This window comes from Grus americana, chromosome 4, assembly GCF_028858705.1.
Source record: "Grus americana isolate bGruAme1 chromosome 4, bGruAme1.mat, whole genome shotgun sequence".
Taxonomy (NCBI): Eukaryota; Metazoa; Chordata; class Aves; order Gruiformes; family Gruidae; genus Grus; species Grus americana.
The window spans coordinates 8,135,514-8,148,161 of NC_072855.1; positions in this window are offsets into that span (position 1 = coordinate 8,135,514).

Sequence of the window (12,648 nt, forward strand, 5' to 3'; positions counted from 1 at the left end):
GTTTAGGGCATGCGTTGGCCTTGGTTCTGCTGTACCCACCCAACAGTCTTCAGCGTTCATTTTTTTTTATGACAGAAAAAGATTTGTAACCAATTGCAAAGAAGATAGCAGGTTTATTCTGAATCCTTGATGGCGCTTTTTTTTTTTTTTGTTCTTCCTTCTAAAATAACATTGCTATTAATAGAAGGCTTTCAAAATGGTGAGACAGTGTCACTGTCCACCAAGGTTTCATTCTCTGTGTTTAGATATGTGCTATGCCTTTGTCACAGGATAAGAGAAAGGGAACGTGGCAGGCCTTGAAACTGTACATGAAAGGGCTCTAAATAATAGTAATAATAGGTATTTTTTAAAGTCTGTCTTTAAGGGTTGAGTGGGCTCTGTGTGCCCTATTTACGCCTTTTTAATTCTTGAACAATAGCTGTGGGGTTTCTTTCGCTGCAGCACAGGAGCGAGGTTAAACATTATTTCTGTAACAGCCTTTTGTTTCCAGCTCCCATGGAGAGAGGGGGAAAAAATTGAGATAAAGAAGTGTTATTAAAATTGTGACACACGGCTCTGGGAGTACGTTAAGGATAGAAGGAGCCAGGACGTCAGGAAAGAAATAATGAAATGCAAAAATCACCCAGACTGACAATTGGGAGCCTATGTAGCAGCTTAGCCTGTTGGTCCAAGGCTATTTGTCATAATCAGCAGCACTTTTCTCATTAGCAAAAAGCCATTACCAGTGGACTTTATCAGCAGCTGTGAGTTATCAAGGGGCACACAGCAATCCTAGCGTGTAGTCGTGGGGTTCAGCCGGGGTCCGGCTGCTTTAATAAGCCGCCAACTGTTTCCCCAAGTTCCCAGTCAGGTGTCACTGCCATTCCTGGTGAGGCAGCCGAGTGCGGGCTATTAACCACCTCCCTCCGGTGCTTCCCACTCCCCCAGCCCGGGGGGCAAAGCATCTCCTCCTTCTCTTTGCTTTCCCCTTCCCTCTCGACCAGCTCAGGGGCCAACTGGGCTAAGCCTTCCCTGCTTGCCCAGACCAGTCCTTCCCTTCTCCTCCTCTCTTTTCCATGCCTCCATGCTAGCTTCGCCCACTGCAGCTTGTTCAGTCTCCATGCACCGTCCAAGCTGTCCTCTTTCTAGCTCCTTCTTCTCCATCTGCTTTCCACAGTGAACAAAGCCCTATCTGCTCCTTCCTCTTCCATCTCTGGTGCCAACTGCTTGGACATGCCTTCCCATCCCTGCACATCAGCAGTACAGGTTGCAGTTTGGAGGAGCGCCTCCAAACTTGCTCTGACCTGCCATGAGTCTGCTGATGTAACATGGTAACTTGGCTGTGTCTAAGCTCAGAGTGAGATTTTCTTCTCTGCTGTGTTCTATCTACCCTGTGGGATGGATAGTCCTATCATACCCTCTTAAGCCATATTTAAACATTTCTTGTCTACAAGTATTCGCCATGATCTTTTCCAGATATCGTGTCCTGGTGCCTGCAGGTGATTAGGGCACAACACCGTGCCCTTTTTCTGCCCGTGCTGTGTTGTCTCCATGGCAGATGGTACTGAGCAGAGATGAGCTGGTGTCATGGTTTAACCCAGCCAGCATCTACGCACCACACAGCCGCTCGCTCACTCCCCACCCCAGCGGGATCGGGGAGGAAGAGAATTGGAAGAGTGAAAGTGAGAAAACTCATGGGTTGAGATAAGAACAGTTTAATAATTAAAATAATAATAATAAAATTCTTAAATATAATTAAATAATTAGTAACTAAAAACATCCCTGTGTTATCAACACTGTTTCCAGCACAAATACAAAACATAGCCCCATACTAGCTACTATGAAGAAAGTTAACTGTATCCCAGCCAAAACCAGCACAGTTGGGGATGTGCCTGTGCCAGCTCCTGGGCTGGGAACGGTGGTACGGGCAGCCCCCAGGCTGGGACAAGAGGAGTTCAGCTCCAACCTGGGGGAACTGCCTGAGCACACAGGTACCCTTGCAGTGCTGCTTGGACAGACACATCCAGGGAGAGAAAAGAGTGTGTTCAACAACTCCATGAGGTACATCCAAAGTGTCCTTTTATCTCAAGGAGGGGAAAATGCTTTTTTTTTTACCCCTTCCTCTTTTCAAATGCAAATAATACAAATGTCTTGCTTCTTAAGCTGCTGGTGGGATCTTCCTGTGAATGGGAGGAAAATGAAAGCAATGCAGTGCCAACATATTTCCAGGCCCTTCACCTTCTTCACTGTGGCTGGAATGGGAAATTTGATACATTTTAAGAAAACAGCAAATAGTAGCTCAGGGAATGCACTGGGAGGTGAACACATGCATTTGTGTATGGGTGGTGGTGCTCAGTGTGCTGCTCCACTGGAGCCTACTGGAATCATTACAGGTCATGAACTGAAGGATTTGAGCAGATACAAAATCTAATGAAGTCAGTGAAAAGACTCTCATTGACTTCAGACAGCTTTGACAGAGGTGCTAATTGAGGGAAAAATTTAATCTTGCACAGAGCCAAAAATTGTAATGGTACAAACCCCTGCACCTGAAAGAGGTGAGGAAATGTGAGATGTTTTAGGCTGATTTAAGAACATCCATGTTTTTCACCCGTTGTTTAAATTGCCTTTAAACACACTCTTAGCTATATTAGTTTAAATTTATGCAGAAGAAAACCTAAGAAGTTATTAATGCTGTCAGAGATGAGAACACATCTGCAGAGAGCATGGGTAGCGGTAATTTCACCTTGTGTTGGAGTTTGCCATCTAGATATCTGCACTGGAGAGGGCTCACCTGCAGAGTTGTTGGAGAGGCACTTCCAGAGCATAGCTTTTCAAACCTGTTGTAGAGACCTATGAATTGTGCTACAGATTTGCCCATTGACCTCCGTGGGCTATAACAGGAGCAGACAAACGAGTTTGGTACTGACTTAAATGGTGTAGACAGCTCCATTCATTCAGATGCATCTTGCCCTGCCTGACTCCCATTGTTGCCTGTCCTCCATCAACAGATACAAAATCTCAGCAAAAATCTCGGACCTCGATTCAACAAAACACTTTAGCTTTAAAAAAATATTAATAATCTTCTGAGTTTTTATGTTAAAGTTATCCCATAGAAAGGTTTTACTGAGCTAAGGCAGTGCCATCATATGTTATTTTGAATGTTTGTAAAAAGGAGGTTTGTAAGAAGGTGGTATTATGATTTTTTTTAACCAGAACTACCGTGCAAGTCAGAAATCCATTCATTACTGTCTCCATTGAACCAATATTTGAGATATACCATAGGAAATTTTTACCACCGTTGTCCTGTGGTACAGATGGATAAGTCTCTCATTTGGTTTGGAAAAATACTAAAAACATCGCCAGGTTCCAGATTTCTGAAACTGGGTGGAAAGGCTGAAGGAGCAGACTGTCTTCACGCTCCCTAATTATTCTTTTCATCTTATTTAAGTTCTAGTAAATATTTTTGAGATAGTATCTGGGAGACCATGTTATGAAGCAGGAGCCTAAACAAAGAACTAGGTTGCCTCAGTCAAAAACCCCCCAAACTTATAATCAAGCATATGGCAAGTTCCCTCAGGTCTCTGCATTGGCGGTGGTGAGGTTCAGGGGGATGGCAATGCCTGGTATGACAGGAGCAGCTCTCGGCACACAGGTGCCTGAGAAGCATCAAGCCTCGGTCAGCACCCAGAAGAAGGAGAGGGTGAAGGGGATATCCGAAGAGGGACCACAAGGTGGCTCTAAATATATTAGAGGAGCTACCTCCTTCCCTCCTTTCAGATATCTTAAGCAAACATCTACAATGAGAAAGTAACTGCTGTGTGTTTATACGTATGGACTGCACCACAGATAATGCATACTCCTTTAAACAGATCTGCCAGCAGCTTACTCTCTCTGGTAACCCACAGCAAACCAGGGGCTGGATGACTACTAGGCTAGTGAGAAAGGGGTGCCAGGGATCAGAGTATCATAGATATTACTTCTCCCAGTATCATCTGTACAGATATAAAACCTTCACTTATTTTCTCCATGCTTTTGGGATTTCTTTTTGCTTTTAACAGATAAGATGTTGATCATATGCATATATCACATATATACATTCTATGATCTAAGATTATAGGGGAAAAAGCAGGCTGTTCATACTTTGGAAAAGTTGTCAATTTATTTGCACTGCAAAGAGCTGAATGATAAGCCTCTGAAACACAAGCGAATCAATTCTGCCTCAGCAAGGAACACAGAACGCCCACTGACTTCTGCAGCAGGGGTGAGTGGTTCAGGCGGGAGGGAGGGAAATGGGCCCCCAGTGTAAAATGCAAATTCTAGCAGATTGCCTCCATTCAAGGGAAGAGCAAGTTTTTTCTTCTGCTTCGTATTGTGTTTGTCCTTAGTGATTTTTGGGAAAAACACAATGGAGTTGACCTTAGATTCTTTTTTTACCTCTGGTAAATTTTAAGATTTGCTATATGAAAGCAAATGCAATGTGCTGCTTTTAATATCAGATGTTTTAAACCTCATTTGGGGCATTTTGTCTAACATTTTCTGCCTTTCAGGTCTGTGCAGTCCTATACCTCAGGCTATTGTTTAATGCAGATTTTCATATCCTAGAAGATGTAAGAAGTATCTTCAGGGAAAATCCTACATTTTCAATGAAATAATAATAACCTTACCTTTGAGATGTTTAGAAGAAAGAACCTGATCAGTACATGATGTTGATGTCAACTTGAATTCTTTACTGTAACTGAGCACAGAAAGTAAATAATCTTATTATTTATCTTGCACATTGGCCCACTTCAAGACAGACAAATGCATCCTGTAACTGATTAGAAATGGGACTGTAATCTCAGCTGCAGGATTCAGCAAAGGAATTGTTCTCAAGAGACAGAAGCAGAGGGAAAGAACTGGAGGGGAAAATCACTCACTTTTCTTGATCAGTTGTTGTCAAAAAAAAGAAGAGAGAGAATGATCATATCACATCTATTCTTTTGGACAGAATTATAACCAAAGAGTTGTGATACTAGAGTTATTAAATATTTCAGATAATAGCCATTGAACCTGCAAGCCATTTTATTCTCTCCCCATGTCTGTTTTTCCATCTTTTTTTCTGAAGATTAATAGAGTTCTCAATAGAGTAGAAAAGCAGCTCACCTTGTACTTGGATTCAAGTGCAGCAATCACTAATAAGTTTATTATTGTTATTTTGTATAGACATCTTGTGCAAAACAATATTTAACTTGGATAAATGTAGGTGGAGAATGGTAATCCTAGATATCACTATAAAATAAGATGAAAGGGTCTGAGCAATGGCAATGCTAAAAAAGGTTTAGAAATATTAGGAATACAAACAGGAGGGAACATATTACTGCATTATGCTGCATAAAATAAAAAAATCTACTTCTTATATTAGGAAAAATATCTCAGAGATGGTTCTCAGCTTTGCTCCCAATTCCGCAATTAACTTTGTGACTTAAACCTGTATTCAAGTGTCTTCTTGTTTTGATCATTGCAATACTCACCAGAAGTGAATATTCACTGCTGTTCTGCTGTTGATTCCCTGAGAGCAGAACCGTATCAGTGAGTCAGCAACACAGCTGACAGCATCATGCCTGGCCAGGTGTCTGCAGACATTGCCAAACTTTGCCCACATTGGACATAAATAAGTGGTAGCCTCTACATGAGGCTAAGGGATGTCAATTAAAGAGGCTCGTGTTAATTAAGTGTGGCTATAGATAGCTCAGTTTCAGCTGTGGGAGGAAGAGTTAGCAGAACAAACTCTGCATTAAAAAGCGCATCAGGATGGACCTTGGGAATGAATTGTCCCAGTGTCAAAGGCAGTCCATGATCCTAAAACTACAGTACAAATTAAGACAGAATTTGGTAATTTAGCCTGTTATATAGAGCCTGTTATACAGAGCCTTATGCCAACTGCAGATCAAGCAACAGAATCCTACGGCTCTCTTTATGCAATACAATCACTCATGTAAAAATTTTCCCCCAGAAAGGTGTTGGACAGTGCAGCTGCTTTTTTGGAAGCACTGAAGGCTCTGTGTGTGTGCGTGTGCGTGCGCGTGTGCGTATGTACGCGTGTGTACGTGCTACAAGCATCTTTGAGCAGCAATGGTACTTTTCAAAGACAAGTATTTGTGGATAAACCTGCTCTTAGTAATTTATTCTGCGCAACTTGAATATTGAGAAATTTTGAGTGGCTGTTTTCCTGACAGGGCTGCAGCCATATGAGATCCCCGTTTATAAGAATGACTGAGTGATGCAGAGAGTTTAAGTGACAGTTCATTCTCTTTTACGCCTCCCCTCAGCCAGTCTCAATTTGCAGAAGGAGATGGAAGGGGAAACAGGGAATGAAGTACTGTAAAAAGACAAAAATCACAGATTATGATTGTGAAAAGAACCATTAGACCATCTAGTCCATAGACTTCCAGGAAAGGGATGCACTATAGGACAAATTGCCACCAGATTCTCAAGAGCGAAGATGACAATGGGATCAAGAGTCACTACTGGAGGACAAAGTGATGATGCAGGAGGGAAAGGTCCAGGTGTAATGGGAGTCTTTCCCTCCTTAACTTTTGTTAATGTTTGTATTGTAGTTATGCTTATTTTTACTAAAAATATTACAAAACGACATCCCTTTGGCAGACTTCATGAACATCAGTGCTTAGAACCTAGTTAGATTCTCTTCCAAGTTACTTTTCTCTGAGCCCTATATTCTTGCCCTGGATTTCAGACAGTATCTCTTGCCACTTCTGCCCATGGGTGTGCTTATGAGAAATGGCTGCAGCCTTAGTGTTTATTATTATACCTTATTATGCTCAGGTTTGCTTATTTATTTTCCCCAGGATTTAAAAATCTTGAGGAAAAAATCATGAAACCGCCACATCAGCGGCGAGTGCACAAATGCAACCTCCCAAAAGAAACCGAAGAGCCGGTGCGGTGCAGCGGCGTGCAGCAAGCTCAGTGTGACATATTAAACCTCCTCTCTTGCCAGAGAAAGCAAGGAGACTTCAGCAACTTGCAGTTCAGGACCACAAGAAAATAAATAAGCTTTGAACCATTCCCTGAAGGTTAATGGGCTTGGGCACTGGCAGCTGGGTGGGGAACGCCAGAATAAAACCCATTCCTCTGAAAATCTTCCTCCGCTGCTCTGCAGGCAATCAAACACGGGACGTGGCGGCATCAGCACATGCTCCCATCTCCCGTCTTGTCACAACCATGCACAGAAAGTTGTCTTTTAGGTACGGAGATCTTAAAGTATTCTAAACACCTCGCCTAAGCCAAATGGCTTGGGCAGGGGATTTGTCAGACACAATGGGCCTGAGACAGGCGATGCGGCACGTGCTGCAGTCAGGACCGTGGCCGCCCTTGTAGCATTACAGATGCATAAGCAAGTGTGAAGTTTTTGCAAGAAAACAGCCTCCATCCCTTGAATAACTTCAACTGCCTCAAACCAGTACAGTTGGTTGGGACAAAGGGGTTGCCAGCCTGAGCCCAGTGAACACCAGTTTCTGGTGATGGCCACGGCCAGCTGCTGATGGGGAGAACTGAGAGCCCTGGAGGAGACCAGTCTTTGTTAGGATAATGTGCGAAAGGATAAGCCTCATCTGGATCTTTAACAATTAGAATTGTTTTCAATCCTGAAATATTCAGTTCAACATACCTTCCTATGTTTGTGTCCGTCACTCCAGCTGTACTCTGAATGCTTCTTATTAGCAATATAAAGCTAAAATTGCATAAAGCTGATTTAGAAGAGTTTTGTGTGGCCAAAAGCGCTCTTGTCTTCACTGCGGGAAAAGAAAAAAAAAGTCCCCCTTCTTCCTGGGCAGTGAGATAGCACTCAGAGACATACACCTTATGGTAAATTTTAAAAAGTATGGGGGAAAAAATAGTAAAGGAACTTCCTCAAAATGGCTACTAGAGCCTTACCTCATTGAAGCCAGCAGGAATCTGTCGATACATGTCCATGCATTTCAGACAGGCTCTATGAGACCAGTTAAATGTTTCACTAAAGTTCCAGTGTGAAATGGTTTGATTATTTCACTTCTGTTCATGTTGAATTTGAGAGTCTAACAGAAATGAAACAAACAAATAAAAAAGGCGAGGCTGGATCTGATTATTTTCCTAATAATGGAGCTATCGTTTCAAATGCAAAAAAGGGAAATAAAGCCTGTGGCTATGACAGGGTTAATAGTAAAGACTGATTCTTTTTTTTTTTTTTTTCTGTTTGAAATGGCTCCATGGTTCGAGAATGACTCTTTGCTTCCCCTCTTAATCTGTATTTTACGAGTGAGAAGCTTTGCATTATGCAAATCGTTAGATAGGAACAGGTGACATTTCAGCAAAGAACATGATCAGCGGCCCGGGCCTGGATTGGGCTGCTGATTTATACATTAGTATTTGTCACAAGGATCGCAAGTACTTCAGTCTACATTCTGCAATTTGCTTTTCTATTTTTTCCTCCCCACAATCCTTAAGGTGGAAACTTCATCAAAGTATTTAAAACACACTGGCCGGACCAAAGGGAGCTGCTTTTGTTCTGGAGTTGGGGGTGAAACAGCACAGCCTTGTCTTGGTGACCGTTTGCTGGCGTTAATTGTCACCGCGTGATTTAGGCTCACTGCAGCTTCAGGACCAAGCAGAGCACACCTGCAGAACCCCAGAGCCAGGTCCTCTGCAGCAGCGACAAACCCCCTGGTTGTCCACTGGCCTTACTGCAGAATGGGGACCATCACCAGAAGGAGAAATTGGACTTTCATTTAAACTTTGTGAACCACGTAAATAACAGACATCTTCAAAGTGAAGAATGTGTCACAATGCAACTATTTACAGTCCATTTTTATTTTGCCCCTTCTGGACTTTCTCTAATGGCAGGCAGGCTCAATACAGATTGATTTGCATGTCATGAGATTCGTTTCGGCCTGTAAATTATTTCTGCAAAAAACTACTGGAAAAAAGAAGGGGATTTACTGCCATTGAATTTAACATCAGGAACAGTTGATTATCTTCCCTTCTTCTTCTAGTTCTCTGAAGCATTTTGGGTTTTACTTTTATAGTGGTTTTGCTCCTCCCCTGCTAAAATTTTAAACTGTGACAGTAACTTAAATCAGGGAACAGGAGAGGTGTCATTCAAAAGCAAGTTAAACAACACCATTCACAGCAGTCTGGCCATGCTCCTCAGCACGGACAGGAGAAGCATGCTTGGTGTGAAAGACATGGTGGTCGCTTGCTGTCCATCATCCCTGCCTTGTGTGAAGAGGCACAACAACGTGGCAATTACAAACACTGTATTTGCCAAATGCAAAATGGCAACAAATTTAACCAAACGCAGATTGCTCACATGAATTCACAAGAGTCTTTGGTGCAAATATAATCTTTTGTTCTTCTTTTAAGCTGTCCAAAGGCACCAGGATAGGGCTGTACCTGCTCTACGGCACAGCCATCAGCCCCTAACGCTCTGGGCACATGGGCTCTCGGGACTGTGACAGAGCGGGCACTGATAACAGGTCTACTGCAAATCGGAGCGGGGTGGGGGGGAAGGTGGAGGCATCTCTCTCCCCACCTGGTGATTCTGGTGGTGTCTGCTTCTCCCTGTCACTGCCTGGCTCCCTCCCATGCAGGGACCCTCCTTGATTACGCATCCCTTATTGTGACTTTTTTTTCCTCAGCACTCAGCTTAGGCTCTGTGGACAGCTTCTGTAAGGTTAATTAATAAAAGACTGGGCTGTGGGGACCTCTGCTCCAGTCTACATACAAAGGTTGTGCTGTCTTGTGTCCCTGAATTGGGCAGGAGCCAGGCAACAGGAGCTGCTGTCACTTCTCATCACTCCAAATCTAAGATAACACTTAGGCAACAGCAAACTCTTTTTCTTAAGGCTTTTCCTAAGGGCCATGGTACGTCTGAAGCTGGTGTATGTCCTTGCTCTCCTCTTGCTTAGTCTGGTCTTCTGGCTATTTCTTCAATGACTGCCAGCACAAAAGCAATTCTTCTCACCAATGCTTTAGGCCGTGGACATCTTACATCTGCTATAAAGGAATCATGTTAGGTCACATGATCAATTTTGGGTTACATCTTGGCATGTGCTTATGATATTAATGGTTCTTTTGGGTTAAACTTGAATGAGAAACTACTTGCATAGCTTCAGAAAGATTTATATTAACATACAATGCCATATTTTCTCATTTCTTCTGCTTTCATCTCTATGGAGTGTAAAATGGCATACAAATAACTCATCCCAGATGGTCCTCTTTTCTATAAGGCTCTCAGGTTATGTTGACAATTCACTGTCCATGAAAGCCATGTTTCCCTCACCTTTGGATACATTTCTGTTTACAAATGTCTCCTTTTATGATCTAGTGTAGACAAACAGCATCAATCAGGTACAGCATTCAGCATATGGCACATACCTACCTGCAGTAATGGCTGCTAATCCTTCAATGTGATGATATTTTATTTTGAGCACCTTGGGTTTTATCTGGAATAATGGCTTAGGTTCCTTTTTAATGTGTTTCCTTATCTCCTTAAGGTAACTTTAGCAAAGATAAGAATGTTCTTCTGAGAATGGCACCAGCCCATAATTCATTCATGTCAGATATCATTACCATTTCTTAATGTCATCCCAATTAAGCTTTAGTTCAACCCAGATGTTCTCAGCTGTGGTCACGGCAATGTCTTTGACATGAGCTTATGCTATAGGTGATTCTTCCAGTGCTGTGGCCAGCTGTGTGAAGGCTCCTGGTGCTGAGGGCTGGAGGAGCTGCCGTTGGCCATCCCAAACATGTTCCAGGTACATGGCACTGCTGTGCCTGGTGTAAGTCGTGGAAGGGGCTAGCACTGTCTCCCGTATCACTCAAGTGAGGTTTGCTACAGGCATTGGTTTTAAAGTTTGTGAACTTATGCCAAGTACCCAGCCACTACATATCAAAGCTGTAAAATCATTTACTGATGGCAATTAGCACAGTGAGCAGCAGCAGCAGACTCAGAATAAGTCAATCCCATAACATTGGCACAGATCACATTGTCATCATATTTGATGACATCTACTGTGCATGACTATGATCCTTTTTATGGCAATGCTTTATATCAGATACATTTTTGATTGCCATATCAAATATTTACAGAGATTCCCCAGACTTCACATTCAACTGCATTTCCAGGACTGGGTATCTTACTCCTATCGCACTAACTTCCTTTGCTGCATTATTCATTTACCATCTTTCTGTTAAATTTTGTGCTACTGTAGCACAAAACATACAAAGCTCTTACGGCATTTCTTGAAGACTGATTGATTTATCTCCATGCCAATGAGATAATTATGATTATCTTCATTTTACAGGATGGGAAGCTGAGGAAGAAATATGACAAAATGCTTTTTCTGGAAGAAAGATGCCCACGTGTATGCAAAGTTATCATTCACAGTTTTGTACGTCTTCTTGTATTTATACTCTATACTTGAGGCACTGAGATGCAGATCATATTGCCTTGCCCAGCAGAACCCAAACCTCGCCCCAGTTCTCCAGCTTCTTGCTACAAATGCAGCAGGGAATCCTCCTTGGTTTCTTGCTAAGTGGGACTGCCAGTTAAAGCATTTATGCCATCTGTGGATTTTTAAAGTAACTGGTAAACTACATATCTTGGATCTATTTGTATTATTTCAGATGAGTAAAAGTAAGGCCAAGTTAAGCAAGAACTTTTTCACCTGGATAAATTTAATTCCCATAGATGTTCCCAGTATGGGATTCTTTTAAAGAGCTCTTTTAATTCACTCTCTGATTGCCTAAGAAAAGGTGGATTTTACATGCTAAGGAATATAAAGATGTGCAAAGCAAGGTGCAGTGACCCATTTGATAGTTGTTTTTTTCTTGATAGGTTCTTCTACGCTGGCCTATACTTGTAATGCAGCTGCCACCACAGTCTGTAAGGATATGTATCTTGCTGTCACCCCGCCTCTGGTGAGCACTGTCGACTGGGTTGGAGACAGAGTCATCTATCCCCAGTCGTTTAAGAGCACAGGGGAGTTGTATTTTCATGGATGAATACAAGAAAAGTGTTTATGACTGTTACCTACAGGATATTGGTAATACAAGGCAGCATGAGAAAAGCTTGTCATTTGTCAGTCTTAATCTGGAGTGTTATATGGTGGAGGGCACTGCCTGTATATTTGGGGTTGTATTGCTTGAGCAAAGGAATGATGTTGACTTAATTGAAATCATCAATTGTTATCTCAGAACCGTGGATTTCTTATTGTCTTAAAGCAAACAACAGATCAGATCAGGCCTATTTTTCTCAGAAAACCTATGAATTGTAAAAAATAGGTAGTAAATTTGGTCCAAATATCAGATTTGTGACAGAGCTTAAAATAAGGAGAAAACATAAAATGGCTAATGACAAGGACCTGTCGGTGTGCTTGAATTCATTCAGTGATGAGTGCGCTCTGCCCTTCTTCTAACTGATGCTAACTGTGAACTTCGTGTGGGTGTCGTTCTATTGTTGATTTTCTATTCACTTGTCTGTTAATACAGATGATCTATATTGTAAAGTGAATCATTGCTTCTGGATGCTTTATTTATCTAGATTTGATTTGTGTTATGCTTTTTCCAGCCTTGGCACTCTTGAGTTGTCCATAATATTTTTGGTTTCCTCCCATGGTATTTATTTGAAAATATTTT